Source organism: Nicotiana attenuata, unplaced genomic scaffold, assembly GCF_001879085.1.
Source record: "Nicotiana attenuata strain UT unplaced genomic scaffold, NIATTr2, whole genome shotgun sequence".
NCBI lineage: Eukaryota > Viridiplantae > Streptophyta > Magnoliopsida > Solanales > Solanaceae > Nicotiana > Nicotiana attenuata.
Window position 1 is genome coordinate 634,827 of NW_017670419.1, and position 14,789 is coordinate 649,615.

A 14,789-nucleotide genomic window follows, 5' to 3' on the forward strand; every position below is an offset into this window, starting at 1 on the left:
CCCCCCCCCCCCCTTCCCCCAAGTCTCAAAAAATTCACACAAACTCAGAGGAACTAATGTGTTGCTTTACTTTTTTACGCAAAAATAACGTTGACATTTGTGCTCCATAACTAAAAAAAATATTCTTTTTTTGGTTGAAAAAAGAAAGTGCTCTTTCTAAAACATGAAAATAAAGTGCTCATTTTATTGAAATAAAAGAAAATACTTTTTCTACATCATGAAAAGAAAATATTCAATGTGTTGAAATGAAAAAAAAATATACCTTTTTTATATCATTAAAAGAAAATATTTTTTTTGTTGAAATGAAAATAAATACTTTTTCTACATGAAAAGAAAGTCTTTTTTTTTGTTAAAATGAAAAAAATATTTTTTATATCATGAAAAAAAATCATTTGTTGAAATGAAAAAAAAAATCTATCTATAACATGAAAAGAAAGTACTATTAATAATATCTTTTATTTAGGGTGGGGGTGGAGTGGGTAGGTGGGGTGGGTGGGGGTACGGTGTGGGGATGGATTGGTGGTAAAGGTGTTTAACGGGTGGGCCGGGTCGGGCCTAATATTTTTTGGACCCGTACGGGTAACGGTCCGGGCCGGTTACGGTGTTGGTCTTAACGGTTTAACGGGTTCGGGTTCATCCGGGTTAAAATTTGAACCATAAGGGTTACGGGTTGAGGGGGCCGGGCCGGTTTAGTATAATTTTAATTTTTTTTTTTTTGATTTTGTATAAATATTATAAGTTATAGTATTAATACAAAGTACTAACATAAAGAATACAAGGAAGATGGGAAAAAATTGCACATTATAAATTGCAAGTGCTATATTTATTTCAAAATTACAAAATTAAAGTTTGCATTTAAAAAGTAAATTAACAAATAAATAGTAAACTAAATTTTCATGCATAATAAATTTAATAATACTTCAAATTAATCTAACAAACTAAATCATTAAGCATAAATACGTCTAATAATTTAAAATAACACAAATTGTCTTAAAATCTTAAAATAACACATATATAGCATATTTTAAAAATAATACGTTACCATCATATTCTATGATTTGAGCATTTATAGTTTTATACCCTAAATATATACACTATATGTTAAATTCCAACAATTTTAATTATGTTAATTAGTATACAATAATTGGTATATCCATGGTATATTTATAGTATATTCATGGTATATTTATGTTATATTCAAGTTCCGGGCCGGTCCGGGCGGGCTGGTTAACCGGTTTAACGGCACCGTTCATCTAACGGGTTTTTACCGGGACGGGTAACCCGTTTTAAAAAATTTAAACCGTCCAAACCCACCCCAACCCCCCTACCCAGCCCCCCCCAGCCCCCCCCCTTACCGGTCCGGGCCGGTTCCGGGTTCTACTGGTCTAGACCGGTCCGGAACCGGGCTGACCCGGCCCATTTAACACCCTTAATTGGTGGGGATGGGGAATAGGGTGGGGAAGGTTGAGAAAGAGTTTTGGAAAATATTTTCCATTCTTTTGATAGGGAAAATATTTTCCTCCAATTGAAGGAAAATGAGTTAATGAGAAAATTAGTTTTCAAAATATTTAGGCCAACCAAACATGAAAAATTTGAAAAATATTTTCAAAAAACATTTTCCTTCGTACCAAACACACCCTTTATTTCCTTTTTTTGAAATATGAAATAGGAAAAAGGAATAGGAGAAAGTTTTACTTAAATAAAGGATGGATTCCTACGATGCAAATTTCATTAATGAGTTAACACTTTTGATGTGTTTAATAACATTAAGTTGTGAACATATTTCCTTACATTATTGTTAGGGTTTGAAATAATATAGTGCATGCGAAAAAAACAATGCAAAACTCGGTAGATAATAAATCAGACAAGAAAGAAAATATACTAAACAATAAGACATTATAATGGGGTTTGGTCGATTGACCTACATATAAAACCTGATATAAAAATATAAAAACTACTGAAAGAAAAATCACCCCTGAATAAGATTGTTTAATAGATTATATTGGGGATATTATTGTTGTTCTTGTTGTGAGAAGAAAACGTCAATTTATAAAAGTACAAAACTTCTCCTTCAAGAAAAGAATAATGCATATTAAAGAATTTTATTTATTTTAAGAGTTTTTTTTCTTCCTTCAAGAAAAGAAATCCTAATAGATTAAAATTCAGGGCAAAATCCTAACAGTATCGTCATTTCATTGAAAGATGACTTGACATCGTGATATAAAACTGATCAGTGCCACTTTATTTCTCATGGTTTTCCAACATTATTTTTCATATTATATTCTCAATCTTGTACGATTAGAATATGTCATTTACTTTTATATGTAACCTAGAAACGAAATTATTTTATACCTATAACCTTAATATTATTCTCAGGCGGCTTAGGTTTTGTTCATTTGCCAGTTTTTTCTTATTTTCAATTTAATAGTCGGCACAAATTTTTGGGCACTATTTAATTACATAACGTAGACGTGCCACATACTTGCCTAATTTATATCGCAAAAATAGGTTTGATTTGTGAACATGTACATTCTCTTAGCATTACTGATTTTTTTTATTAGTAAGATATTTTTTAATGCTTAATTAGCCTTTCCAATTTACATAACGTTGTATCTATTATAGAATATACTATATCTTTTTTAGTATTATACTTGTAAAGAATTTTGACAAGTTCCTCAAATTAGAATCTATTTAACTAATTGAATTTAAGTTTCGATAATATAGTTTTATTAGTATTCAAATCAATTTTTCTCTTAAAAGTATATGCGCAGTTAATACCTCAAAATCTAGCCTCCCCTAGTAGTAGACTAAGCTCTAAAATTCTGTATATTTTCCTTTTCTTCTTTGATTATACTAATGTATAATATTTGACGTTTTTGCTAGTCTATAGTTTCTTCGGAAAAGGGCCAAATTCTGTGTTCCGAGGCCTTAAAAACCTCTTTCAGCATCACATCGATTTGCGTGCGCAGTCCGGGCGCGTAGCCGGAAAGCTATTATGTGAAAGTCTGTGAAAAATGTTGAAATTTTGACTTTAAATGCATTTAAGTTGACTTCGGTCAACATTTTGGGTAAACGGACTCGGACCCGTGATTTGACGGTCCCGGAGGGTCCGTGAAAAAATATGGGACTTGGGCGTGTGCCCGGAATCGAATTCCGAGGTCCCAAGCCCGAGAAATGAATTTTTAAAGAAAATTATTTTCTGAAATTATTTATGAGTTTTGGAAATGAGATGTGTTTAAAATTTGATGGTATCGGGCCCGTATTATGGTTCTGGAGCCCGGTACAGGTCTAATATGTGGTTTAACTCGAGTCTGTGAAATTTGGTAAGAAACGGACTTGAAACGACGTGAATCGGACCGTATTTGAGAAAAATGGAAAATTTGAAGTTCTTAAGTGATTTCTAACTCATTTTCTTTACTCCTTAACTTCTTTTTACAAGATTTCATCCTAGAATCTAGGGCTTTCATGGTGAAATTGGGAACTTTTGGAAAAACCTAAGAATATTGAAATTTGAGGAGTTAAACCTCAAATTGAGGTCGGATTCCAAAACCAATTATATATCCGGGCTCGGGGGTGAATGGGTAATCGGGTTTTGGTTCGGACCTCGGGTTTTGACCATGTGAGCCCGGGGGTGATTTTTGACTTTTTGGGTAAAACTTTGGAAAACCTATTTTCATGTTGGAGTTGATTTATTTAGCATTTATTGATGTTGTTATATTAATTTGAATTAGATACAAGTAATTCGGAGGCGAATTCTAAAGGAAAAGCGGTGTTTGAGGCTTGAGTTAGCTGTGGAAGTTTGAGGTAAGTGTTTGGTCTAACCTTAGCTTGAGGGATTAGGAGTTATGTCCTATTTTCTACTTGCTTCTTGTTGAGTACGACGTATAGGCATGGTGACGAGTATCTATACGTTGGTGTCGAGCATGACCGTGAGTCTTTAATTGTACTTTACTGTGTTCTTAAATAATACTACGGATGCTTAAATTGATGATTTTCGGTATTGAGCAAGGATTAAGATTGTTCTCGTGTAAGTTACTTATGGTTGAGTATTGGTGTTAGATGAGGTAGTTAGATGTTGGAACAAGATTGGTTATAGCTGTTTCTCCCTTGCCGGGACGTATTTACTTATACTGTCGATTCCCTTGCCGGAATAGTGTAGTTCTTTATTGATCCCTTGCCGGGACTCTTGTTATGATTGTTGTTAATTGTTTATGTGGATCGGGTTGCGCGCCGCAACAATGTTATATTTGGATCGGGTTGCACACCGCAATAATACTATATGTGGATCGGGTTGCACGTCGCAACAATGATATAAATGGATCGGGTTGCACGCGGCAACAATATTATATGTGGATCGGGTTGCACACCGCAACAATGATATAAATGGATCGGGTTGCACGCCGCAACAGTGACAAATGATATGGATCGGGTTGCACGCCGCAACAGTATTGTTATGTGTTGGGATCGGGTTGCGCGCCGCAACAATTGATGATATAAAGTGTTTATAGATTGGTTACAAGTTCCTTATTGTTTTGTTGTAAATTCCAAGTTGTCCTTATGCCTTTTTTTTCCTTGATTTACTATTGATGTTGATATATCCCCCGCAGCATGCACCCCCCTCCCATCTTCACTTGTTATTCCTTTTTATTTTCCGTTGCATATTAAATAACTGTACAGGTTTAATTGGTAGTCTGGTCCTAGCCTCGTCATTACTTCGCCGAGGCTAGGCTAGGCACTTACTAGCACATGAGGTCGGTTGTGCTGATACTACACTCTGCACTATGTGCAGATCCCGGAGCGATAGCTTTTGGACCATAACTTTGGTTGGCAGCCTTCAGTCCAGCTAGAGATCCCGAGGTAGTCCTGCAGGCGTCCGCAGGCCCGGCGTTCTCTTCTATCTTATTATGTATTCTATTTTCAGTTGTTCCGAGACAGATTGTACTCTCTTTTCAGACACTTGCTTGTAGCATTCATAGACAGTCCGTGATATTGTGACACTGGATTCCGGGTAGAGACGTATGTCGGCATTGTCGTACTGGCTTTAGTTATTTTATCAGATTAAGTCTTCTGCTTGATTTTCATTATCGTTAATATTTCAATGCTGATTACCTATTAACCCAAATTGTTAAAAGAGGCTAAAATGAGATAGTTAGTGATTCTTTATTTCGCGGCTTGCCTAGCTTCTACGAGTAGGCGCCATAACGACTCCCGAGGGTGGGAAATCCGAGTCGTGATAAGTTGGTATCAGAGCTCTAGGTTACATAGGTCTCACAATTCACGGACAAGCTTAGTAGAGTCTGAGGGATCGGTACGGAGACGTCTGTATTTATCCCCAGAGGCTACAAAGTTAGGAAAAGTTTCACATTTATTCTTTTCTGTCGTGCGGTTTGGTTTCTCAATGCTAATTGAATTTCTACTCTATTCTTTCGCAGATGCTGAGAACACGCGCTTCCTCATCCGCTGATCAGCAGCCCGAGCCCCCAGCAGCAGCTCCCACTAGGGGCAGAGGGCGAGGCCGAGGTCGAGGCCGTGCTAGAGGCCGAGGTAGGGGCAGAGCTCAGCCCGGAGCAGCAGCACCAACGGCGGAGCCTCAGGTTGACTTTGATGATGAGGTTCCGGCCCAGACAGTTCCGGTGGGCCCAGCTCAGGTCACAGAGGGGTTCATTGCTACTCTAGTACTCGAGGATTCTCTGGTCCGTCTAGTGGGCCTTATGGAGAGTGTCACCCGGGCAGGCTTGCTTCCTGTAGCACCAGCCATCTCTCAGGCTGGAGGAGGAGCCCAGACTCCTGCTACTCGCACTCCGGAGCAGATGGCTCCCCAGTTTCAGACTCCAGCAGTTCAGCCAGTTGGAGAAGTCCAGCCGGGTGTGGTAGCTCAGACCGGTGATGGGGCAACTATGTCTGCCGATGCTTTATGGAGATTGGACATGTTCACCAAGCTCTTCACTGCCACTTTCAGCGGTGCATCTTCTGAGGATCCCCAGGATTATCTAGACAGCTGTCATGAGGTTCTTAGGAACATGGGGATAGTGGAGACCAATGGGGTCGACTTTGCTACTTTCCGCTTATCTGGATCCGCCAACACTTGGTGGAGAGATTATTGTTTGGCTAGACCAGCCGGATCGCCAGCTCTGACTTGGGAGCAGTTTACTCAGCTATTCTTGGAGAAGTTTCTTCCCGTTACTCAGAGGGAGATTTATCGGAGGCTGTTTGAGCGTCTCCAGCAGGGTTCCATGACTGTTACCTAGTATGAGACCAGGTTTATTGATTTGACTCGTCATGCTCTACTTATACTTCCCACAGAGAAAGAGAGAGTGAGAGTGAGGAGGTTCATTGAGGGACTTATCCAGCCTATTCGACTTCAGATGGCTAAGGAGACGGGGAGTGAGATTTCTTTCCAAGAGGCGGCCAATATGGCCAGGAGAGTGGAGATGGTTCTGTCGCAGGGAGGTGGTCATGGTTCGGACAAGAGGCCTCGTCATTCAGGCCGATTCAGTGGTACCTCGTCTGGAGGCAGGGATTCGTATGGTAGAGGCCATCCTCCTAGGACCTTCCAGTCAACACTTCAGGTTTCTCACGGTGCTTCAGGTGGCCGTGGTTCTCATATACAGTATTCTGATCAGCAGCCCTACACTGCACCACCAGCTCCTATCAGTGCACCACCGCTCCAGAGTTTTCGGGGTGGTCATTCAGGTCGCCAGGGTCAGTCTCAGTTTCCTCAGCCGTATCACTCAGGTGGATGCTATGAGTGTGGTGAGTATGGTCATATCCGGAGGGCTTGTCCGAGGTTGGTGGGTACTCAATCGCAGCAGCAGGGGTTCCCGTGCTATGGTTCAGGCACCAGGTGTTCTACCGCCCGCCCCGCCAGCTAGGGGTGGGAGTAGAGGTGCTAGAGGTAGAAGTAGAGGTGCTAGCAGGCCGCTAGGGATGGAGGCCAGCCAACTACAGGTCGTCTTAGAGATGTAGTCCAGGGTGGTGGGGCCCAGCCCCGATGTTATGCTCTTCCAGCCAGGCCTGAGGCTGAGGCTTCCGATGCAGTTATCACAGGTACTGTTCTAGTTTGTGGCAGAGATGCTTCAGTTTTATTTGATCCAGGGTCTACCTACTCCTATGTTTCATCTTATTTTGCACCGTATCTGGTCATGCCTAGTGATTCCTTGAGTGCCCCTGTATATGTTCTACACAGGTGGATGATTCTATTGTAGTAGATTGAGTCCATCGCTCTTGTATAGTTGTGATTGGGGGTCTTGAGACTCGTGTAGATTTGTTGCTTCTAGACATGGTTGATTTTGATGTCATACTGGAGATGGACTGGTTATCACCTTACCACGCTATCTTGGACTGTCATGCCAAGACTGTGACCTTAGCCTTGCTGGGTTTACCTCGTTTAGAGTGGAGAGGGACTCCTGGTCATTCTACCCGTAGTGTTATCTCTTATGTGAAGGCTCGACGTATGGTCGAGAAGGGGTGTTTGGCCTATTTGGCATATGTTCGTGATTCTAGTGCCGAGGTTTCTTCTATTGATTCTGTGCCTGTTATTCGTGATTTCCCTGAGGTATTTCCTTCAAACCTGCCAGGTATGCCACCCGACAGGGATATTGACTTCTGCATTGATTTGGCACCGGGCACTCAGCCCATTTCTATTCCGCTGTACCGTATGGCCCCGTCTGAGTTGAAAGTTTTGAAGGAGCAGTTGCAAGACTTGCTTGAAAAGGGTTTCATTAGACCCTGTGTTTCGCCTTGGGGTGCGCCGGTGTTGTTTGTTAAGAAAAAGGATGGATCTATGCGAATGTGTATAGATTACCGGCAATTGAACAAGGTTACAATCAAGAATAAGTATCCGCTGCCGAGGATTGATGATTTGTTTGATCAGCTTCAGGGTGCCAAGGTATATTCAAAGGTTGACTTGAGATCTGGCTACCATCAGTTGAGGATTAGAGCATCCGATGTCCCTAAGATAGCTTTCCGCACTCGGTACGGGCATTATGAGTTCTTGGTGATGTCATTCGGGTTGACAAATGCCCCAGTAGCTTTTATGGATTTGATGAACCGAGTGTTCAGGCCTTACTTAGATTTGTTCGTGATAGTCTTTATTGATGATATTCTGATTTATTCCCGCAGCCGGGAGGAGCACGAGCAGCATCTTAGAGTGGTTCTTCAGACTCTGAGGGATAGTCAGTTGTATGCCAAGTTTTTGAAGTGTGAGTTCTGGTTGAGTTCAGTTGCATTCCTAGGTCATGTTGTATCAGCAGAGGGTATTCAAGTTGATCCGAAGAATATTGAGGCGGTCAAGAACTGGCCTAGGCTAGCATCAGCTACAGAGATCCGGAGTTTCTTAGGATTGGCAGGCTACTATCGTCGGTTCGTGGAGGGGTTTTCGTCTATTGCAGCCCCGATGACCAGGTTGACCCAGAAGGGTGCCCAATTCAGATGGTCAGACGAGTGTGAGGCGAGCTTTCAGAAGATCAAGACAACTCTGACTACGGCACCGATGTTGGTTTTGCCCACAGGTTCAGGGCCTTATACAGTTTATTGTGACACATCTCGTATTGGACTTGGTGCGGTGTTGATGCAGGATGGCAAGGTCATTGCCTATGCTTCACGGCAGTTGAAGATTCATGAGAAGAACTATCCGGTTCATGATTTGGAGTTAGCAGCCATTGTCCACGCATTGAAGATTTGGAGGCATTATCTGTATGGCAGGGCATGTGAGGTGTTCACGGATCACAAGAGTCTGCAGTACTTGTTCAAGCAGAAGGAGCTAAACTTGAGGCAAAGGAGGTGGTTGGAGCTGTTGAAAGACTATGATATCACCATCTTATATCATCCGGAGAAGGCCAATGTGGTGGCCTATGCTTTGAGTAGGAAGTCAGCCAGTATGGGCAGTCTTGCTTATATTCCGATCGGTGAGAGGCCGCTTGCTCTGGATGTTCAGGCTTTGGCCAATCAGTTCGTGAGGTTAGATGTTTCTGAGCCCAGCCGTGTGTTAGCTTGCACAGTTGCTCCTTCTCTTTTATTGGAGCGTATCCGAGATCGACAGTATGATGATCCCCATTTGTGTGTCCTTAGGGACACGGTGCAGCACGGAGGTGCCAAGCAGGTTACCTTAGGTGATGATGGAGTTTTGAGGTTACAGGGTCGAGTTTGTGTGCCTAATGTGGATGGACTCCGAGAGTTGATTTTAGAGGAGGCCCATAGCTCCCGGTACTCTATTCATCCGGGCGCCGCGAAAATGTATCAGGATTTGCGGCAACATTATTGGTGGAGGAGAATGAAGAAGGATATCGTTGCAAATAAATTCTGCGTTCCGAGGCCTTAAAAACCTCTTTCAGCATCACCTCGATTTACGTGCGCAGTCCGGGCGCGTAGCCGGAAAGCTATTATGTGAAAGTCTGTGAAAAATGTTGAAATTTTGACTTAAAATGCATTTAAGTTGACTTTGGTCAACATTTTGGGTAAACGGACCCAGGCCCATGATTTGAGTCCGGGAGGATCTGTGGAAATATGGGACTTGGGCGTATGCCCGGAATCGAATTCTGAGGTCCCAAGCCCGAGAAATGAATTTTTGAAGAAAATTGTTTTCTGGAATTATTTATGAGTTTTGGAAATGAGATGTGTTTAAAATTTGATGGTATCGGGCCCGTATTATGGTTTCGGAGCCCTGTACAGGTCTTATATGTGGTTTAAGTCGAGTCTGTGAAATTGGTAAGAAACGGTGAAATAACGTGAATCGGACCGTATTAGAGAAAATTGGAAAATTTGAAGTTCTTAAGTGATTTCTAACACATTTTCTTTACTCCTTAACTTCTTTTTACAAGATTTCATCCTAGAATCTAGGGTTTTCATGGTGGAATTGGGAACTTTTGGAAAAACCTAAGAATATTGAAATTTGGGGAGTTGGACCTCAAATTGAGGTCGGATTCTAAAACCAATTATATATCCGGGCTCGGGGGTGAATGGGTAATCGGGTTTTGGTTCGGACCTCGAGTTTTGACAATGTGGGCCCGGGGGCAATTTTTGACTTTTTGGGTAAAACTTTGGAAAACCTATTTTCATGCATTGGAGTTGATTTATTTAGCATTTATTGATGTTGTTATATTAATTTGAATTAGATACAAGTAATTCGGAGGCGAATTCTAAAGGAAAAGCGGTGTTTGAGGCTTGAGTTAGCCGTGGAAGTTTGAGGTAAGTGTTTGGTCTAACCTTAGCTTGAGGGATTAGGAGATGTGTCCTATTTGCTACTTGCTTCTTGTTGAGTACGACGTATAGGCATGGTGACGAGTATCTATACGTTGGTGTCGAGCATGACCATGAGTCTTAAATTGTACTTTATTGTGTTCTTAAATAATACTACGGATGCTTAAATTGATGATTTTCGGTATTGAGCAAGGATTAAGATTGTTCTCGTGTAAATTACTTATGGTTGAGTATTGGTGTTAGCTGAGGTAGTTAGATGTTGGAACAAGATTGGTTATAGATGTTTCTCCCTTGCCGGGACATATTTACTTATACTATCGATTCCCTTGCCGGAATAGTATAGTTCTTTATTGATCGGGTTGCACGCCTCGACAATATTATATTTGGATCGGGTTGCACGCCGCAACAATGATATAAATGGATCGGGTTTCACGCCACAACAGTGACAAATGATATGGATCGGGTTGCACGCCACAACAGTATTGTTATGTGTTGGGATCGGGTTGCGCGCCGTAACAATTGATGATATAAAGTGTTTATAGATTGGTTACAAGTTCCTTATTGTTTTGTTGTAAATTCCAAGTTGTCCTTATGCCTTTTTTTTCTTGATTTACTATTGATGTTGATATATCCCCCGCAGCATGCACCCCCCTCCCATCTTCACTTGTTGTTCCTGTTTATTTTCCGTTGCATATTAAATAACTGTACAGGTTTAATTGGTAGTCTAGTCCTAGCCTAGTCACTACTTCGCCGAGGTTAGGCTAGGCACTTACCAGCACATGGGGTCGGCTGTGCTGATACTACACTCTGCACTATGTGCAGATCCCGGAGCGACAACTTTTGGACCATAGCTTTGGGTGGCAACCTTCAGTCCAGCTAGAGATCCCGAGGTAGTCCTGCAGGCGTCCGCAGACCCGGCGTTCTCTTCTATCTTATTATGTATTCTATTTTCAGTTGTTCCGAGACATATTGTACTCTCTTTTCAGACACTTGCTTGTAGCATTCATAGACAGTCCGTGATATTGTGACTCCGGATTCCCGGTAGAGACGTATGTCGGCATTGTCGTACTGGCTTTAGTTATTTTATCAGATTAAGTCTTCCGCTTGATTTTTATTATCGTTAATATTTCAATGCTGATTACCTGTTAACCCAAATTGTTAAAAGGGGCTAAAATGAGATAGTTTGTGATTCTTTATTTCGCGGCTTGCCTAGCTTCTACGAGTAGGCGCCATCACGATTTCCGAGGGTAAAAAATCCAGGTCGTGACAAAAATTGTCCCTGAAGCATCGAAATTGGTACTACAAAAATATCCTCCATTCACCTATTTGAATAAAAATATCCCTACTGTTATTTTTTTGGCTCAATATTACCCTTATTACTAACAGAACATTTTGGGAAAAAAAGAAAAGAAAATTTAGTTAATATCCACGTGTCACCGTCCCATTGGCCTAACTTGAACTTCAACCAAAATATAATTAAACTCACCCGTAATCCGTTCGAATATTGACCCCCCCCCTCTCTCTCTCTCTCTCTCTCCCTCTCTCTCTCTCTCGCCCCCTCATTGCTACTTGGGAGGAATCCACCGGCGGATCCGCCGGAAATAGCAACAAACATAGCAGCCCATCTCACTTGCAAATTATGGATAGAAAATTCTTTTTTTTTTAACTAGACTTAGCACAATAATCTAATCGAAAAAATTGAATCCATGATAGCAAAAATGATTTCAAAAGAAGAAAACAAATACTATTGAAGAAATTATCTAAAAAATTGCTAAATATTATTAGTACATCATATGAATGTATATGAAATGTGATAATTGCACAATACCCGTTACACAGAGCAGAAACGCTTACATATTAATAGAACAAATAGCGAAATAAATTGAAAGTAGAAATACACATTACATAAGCAGTAAAAAAAATTTAAAAAAAATCCTCAGATTTTCACAGAGGAATGATATAAAAAATAATGAAAAAATCCACCAGAAATTTCAAATAAAAAAAATTACTAAAAAATACCCATTACATAAACAAAAAGAATCTAAACTTTTGCCTTTCCTTCCCTCTTCCATAAAAATTATTCTAATAAAGACCTCAGTTTTGGGTTTGCCTCATGAATAATCATAGATATACACTCGTAAAAAAATATTCATTAAAATGAAATGGCAAAGAGAGAGCGAGAGAGAGAGCGCTATGTTTTAAAATTGGGGCGAGGCAATATCCGGGCGGGTTACGGGTGAGTTTAGTTATAATTTGGCTTAGGGTTTACGTTAGGCCAATGGGACGGTAACATGTGGATATTAGTTAAATTTTCTTCTTTTTTTTTTTTCCAGAAATTTATATATGTAGTAAGGGTAATGTTGAGCCAAAAAATAATGATAGGGGCATTTTTATTCAAATAGGTGGATGGAGAGCATTTTTACACCAATTTCGATACTTCAGGGGCAGTTCTGGCCCTTTTCCGTAGTTTCTTTTAATATTATTCTCGTTTTTTATACTTTTAATATTGTTCTTTTAATAATATTGTTTTGTTGTTGCAAGGCCTCACTCGCAAAAAATATTCATATAATTACATTAAAAATACAAACGTGTTATAAATAGAATTTTATTTATGGTGAATGTATATATTTAGAGAGTATCTAGTGTTTATTACTTGGTGGCTAAGTCACCCTCCGTGACGACCCAACGCGTCGTCACGTGAGTTACCGCCCCGTTTTCCCTATTTTCTATTTCTTTATGCTTCATTATCAGTGTTGGGGGTGAACGAGTTGATTTGGAGTGGTTCTAGAAGGAAATGAGATACTTAGTCTCTTTAAGGAAGGTTTGTTTTGGAAAAGTCAACCGGACGTTGACTTACGTGTTAGAGGGCTCAGATATGAATTCCGATGATTCGGTTAGCTTCGGGGGATGATTTGTGACCTAGGAGTGTGATCGGAAGTGATTTTGGAGGTCCAGTGTAGAATTAGGCTTGAATTGGCAAAGTTAGAATTTTGGCGAATTCCGGTCAATAGGTGAGATTTTGATCCGGGGGTCGGAATGGAATTCCGAGAGTTGCAGTAGCTTCGTTAGGTGATTTGGAATGTGTGTGCAAAATTTCAGGTCATTCAGAGGTGTTTTGGTCGGGTTTTTGATCGAATGCGTATTCCGGAAGTTTTGGAAGAACTTAGGCTTGAATTCGATGAGAAATGATGGTTTTAGTGTTGTTTGAGGTGTTTTGATAATTGGAGCAAGTTTGAATAAGGCATTGGATCATGTTTGTATTTTTAGTTGAGGTCCCGGGGGCCCCGGGGTGTTTCGGATGGCTAACGGGATGAAAAATTGAAGTTGGAGATTACAGGTTCATATCTGGTATCGGGTATTTTCGCACCTGCGATTGTGGGACCGCAGGTGCGGTCACGCAGAAGCGAAGGAAGATCGTAGAAGCGAATTTTGTCCTGGAAGCTGTTTCCGCAGAAGCGGTTGGGGAAGCCACATCTGCGAAGCGCAGATGCGGGAATGAGGTCGCAGAAGCGGACCTTGGAATTTTGGAATTTCCGCAAAAGCGGAAGGAAGCCGCAGGAGCGGAAGTCGCAGAAGAGACAAATGTACCGCAGATGCGGAAACAACTGATCAGAAGAGGTTTTTATTTCCTTCGCGAATTTAGAAAGAGTTCATATTTTTCACTTCGTACTTGGGGAGTTTTTGGGCGATTTTGGAGAGGAATTCAAGGACTTCGATCAGGTAAGAATTCTTGGACTTAGAACACGATTTTACCATGCAAATACATGAATTTAGACTGAAAAATCAAGGAAATTAAAGGTCAAAAATGGAGGTTAGGGCTTGAAACCTAAGAGAGCAAAAATGGGAATTTGAGGGGTCATTTGGACTCCGATTTTGGTGTTCTTTATATGTATAGACTCGTGGCAAGATAAGGAATCCATTGATGGTAAATTTACTGATTTTCGAGAAGTGGGACCGGGGCTCGGGTTTTTGCTAATTTCGGGAATTTCACTATTTTCGATCGTTTTCGATTGGGTATCGTCCCATTAGCATAATGTGACGTATTCGTTGTGGTTTTGGACAGATTCGACGCACGAGGAGGTGAATTCGAAAGGCAAGGGCATAGCAAGCTAGGACTTTGGCCAGCTTGAGGTTAGTAATAAATATAAATGCTGTATTGAGGGTTCGAAACCCCGAATTTGCACAACGTAGTGCTATGTGAGGTGACTTGCACGCCGGATAACGGGCGTAGGGTAGAGCACCGTCGGGGATTATTAATATCCTTATAAAAATGGATTAATTGCTATAATTGGGCTTCGTGCCAACTACTTGAATTCTTCAGGGATTATTTTTACTGGTTTCTTACCATATTTCTAGATATTGAACTTAGTCCTGGTATTTAACACTATTTTGTAAATTCAGCCATTTTTCTAAAAGTAGAAACTAAAGTAATATTTTTAAATGAAGTTTGGGCTGAATATTTTTATATTATTGTGCCAAAAGGCTTATGTGATTTTGGACTGAGTATAGGATCGGACTGCACGCCACAGTGGTATGATAATGATATTGATATGAGGGCCCAAGGACGTCCGTAGTATTAGATCGCCACGAGT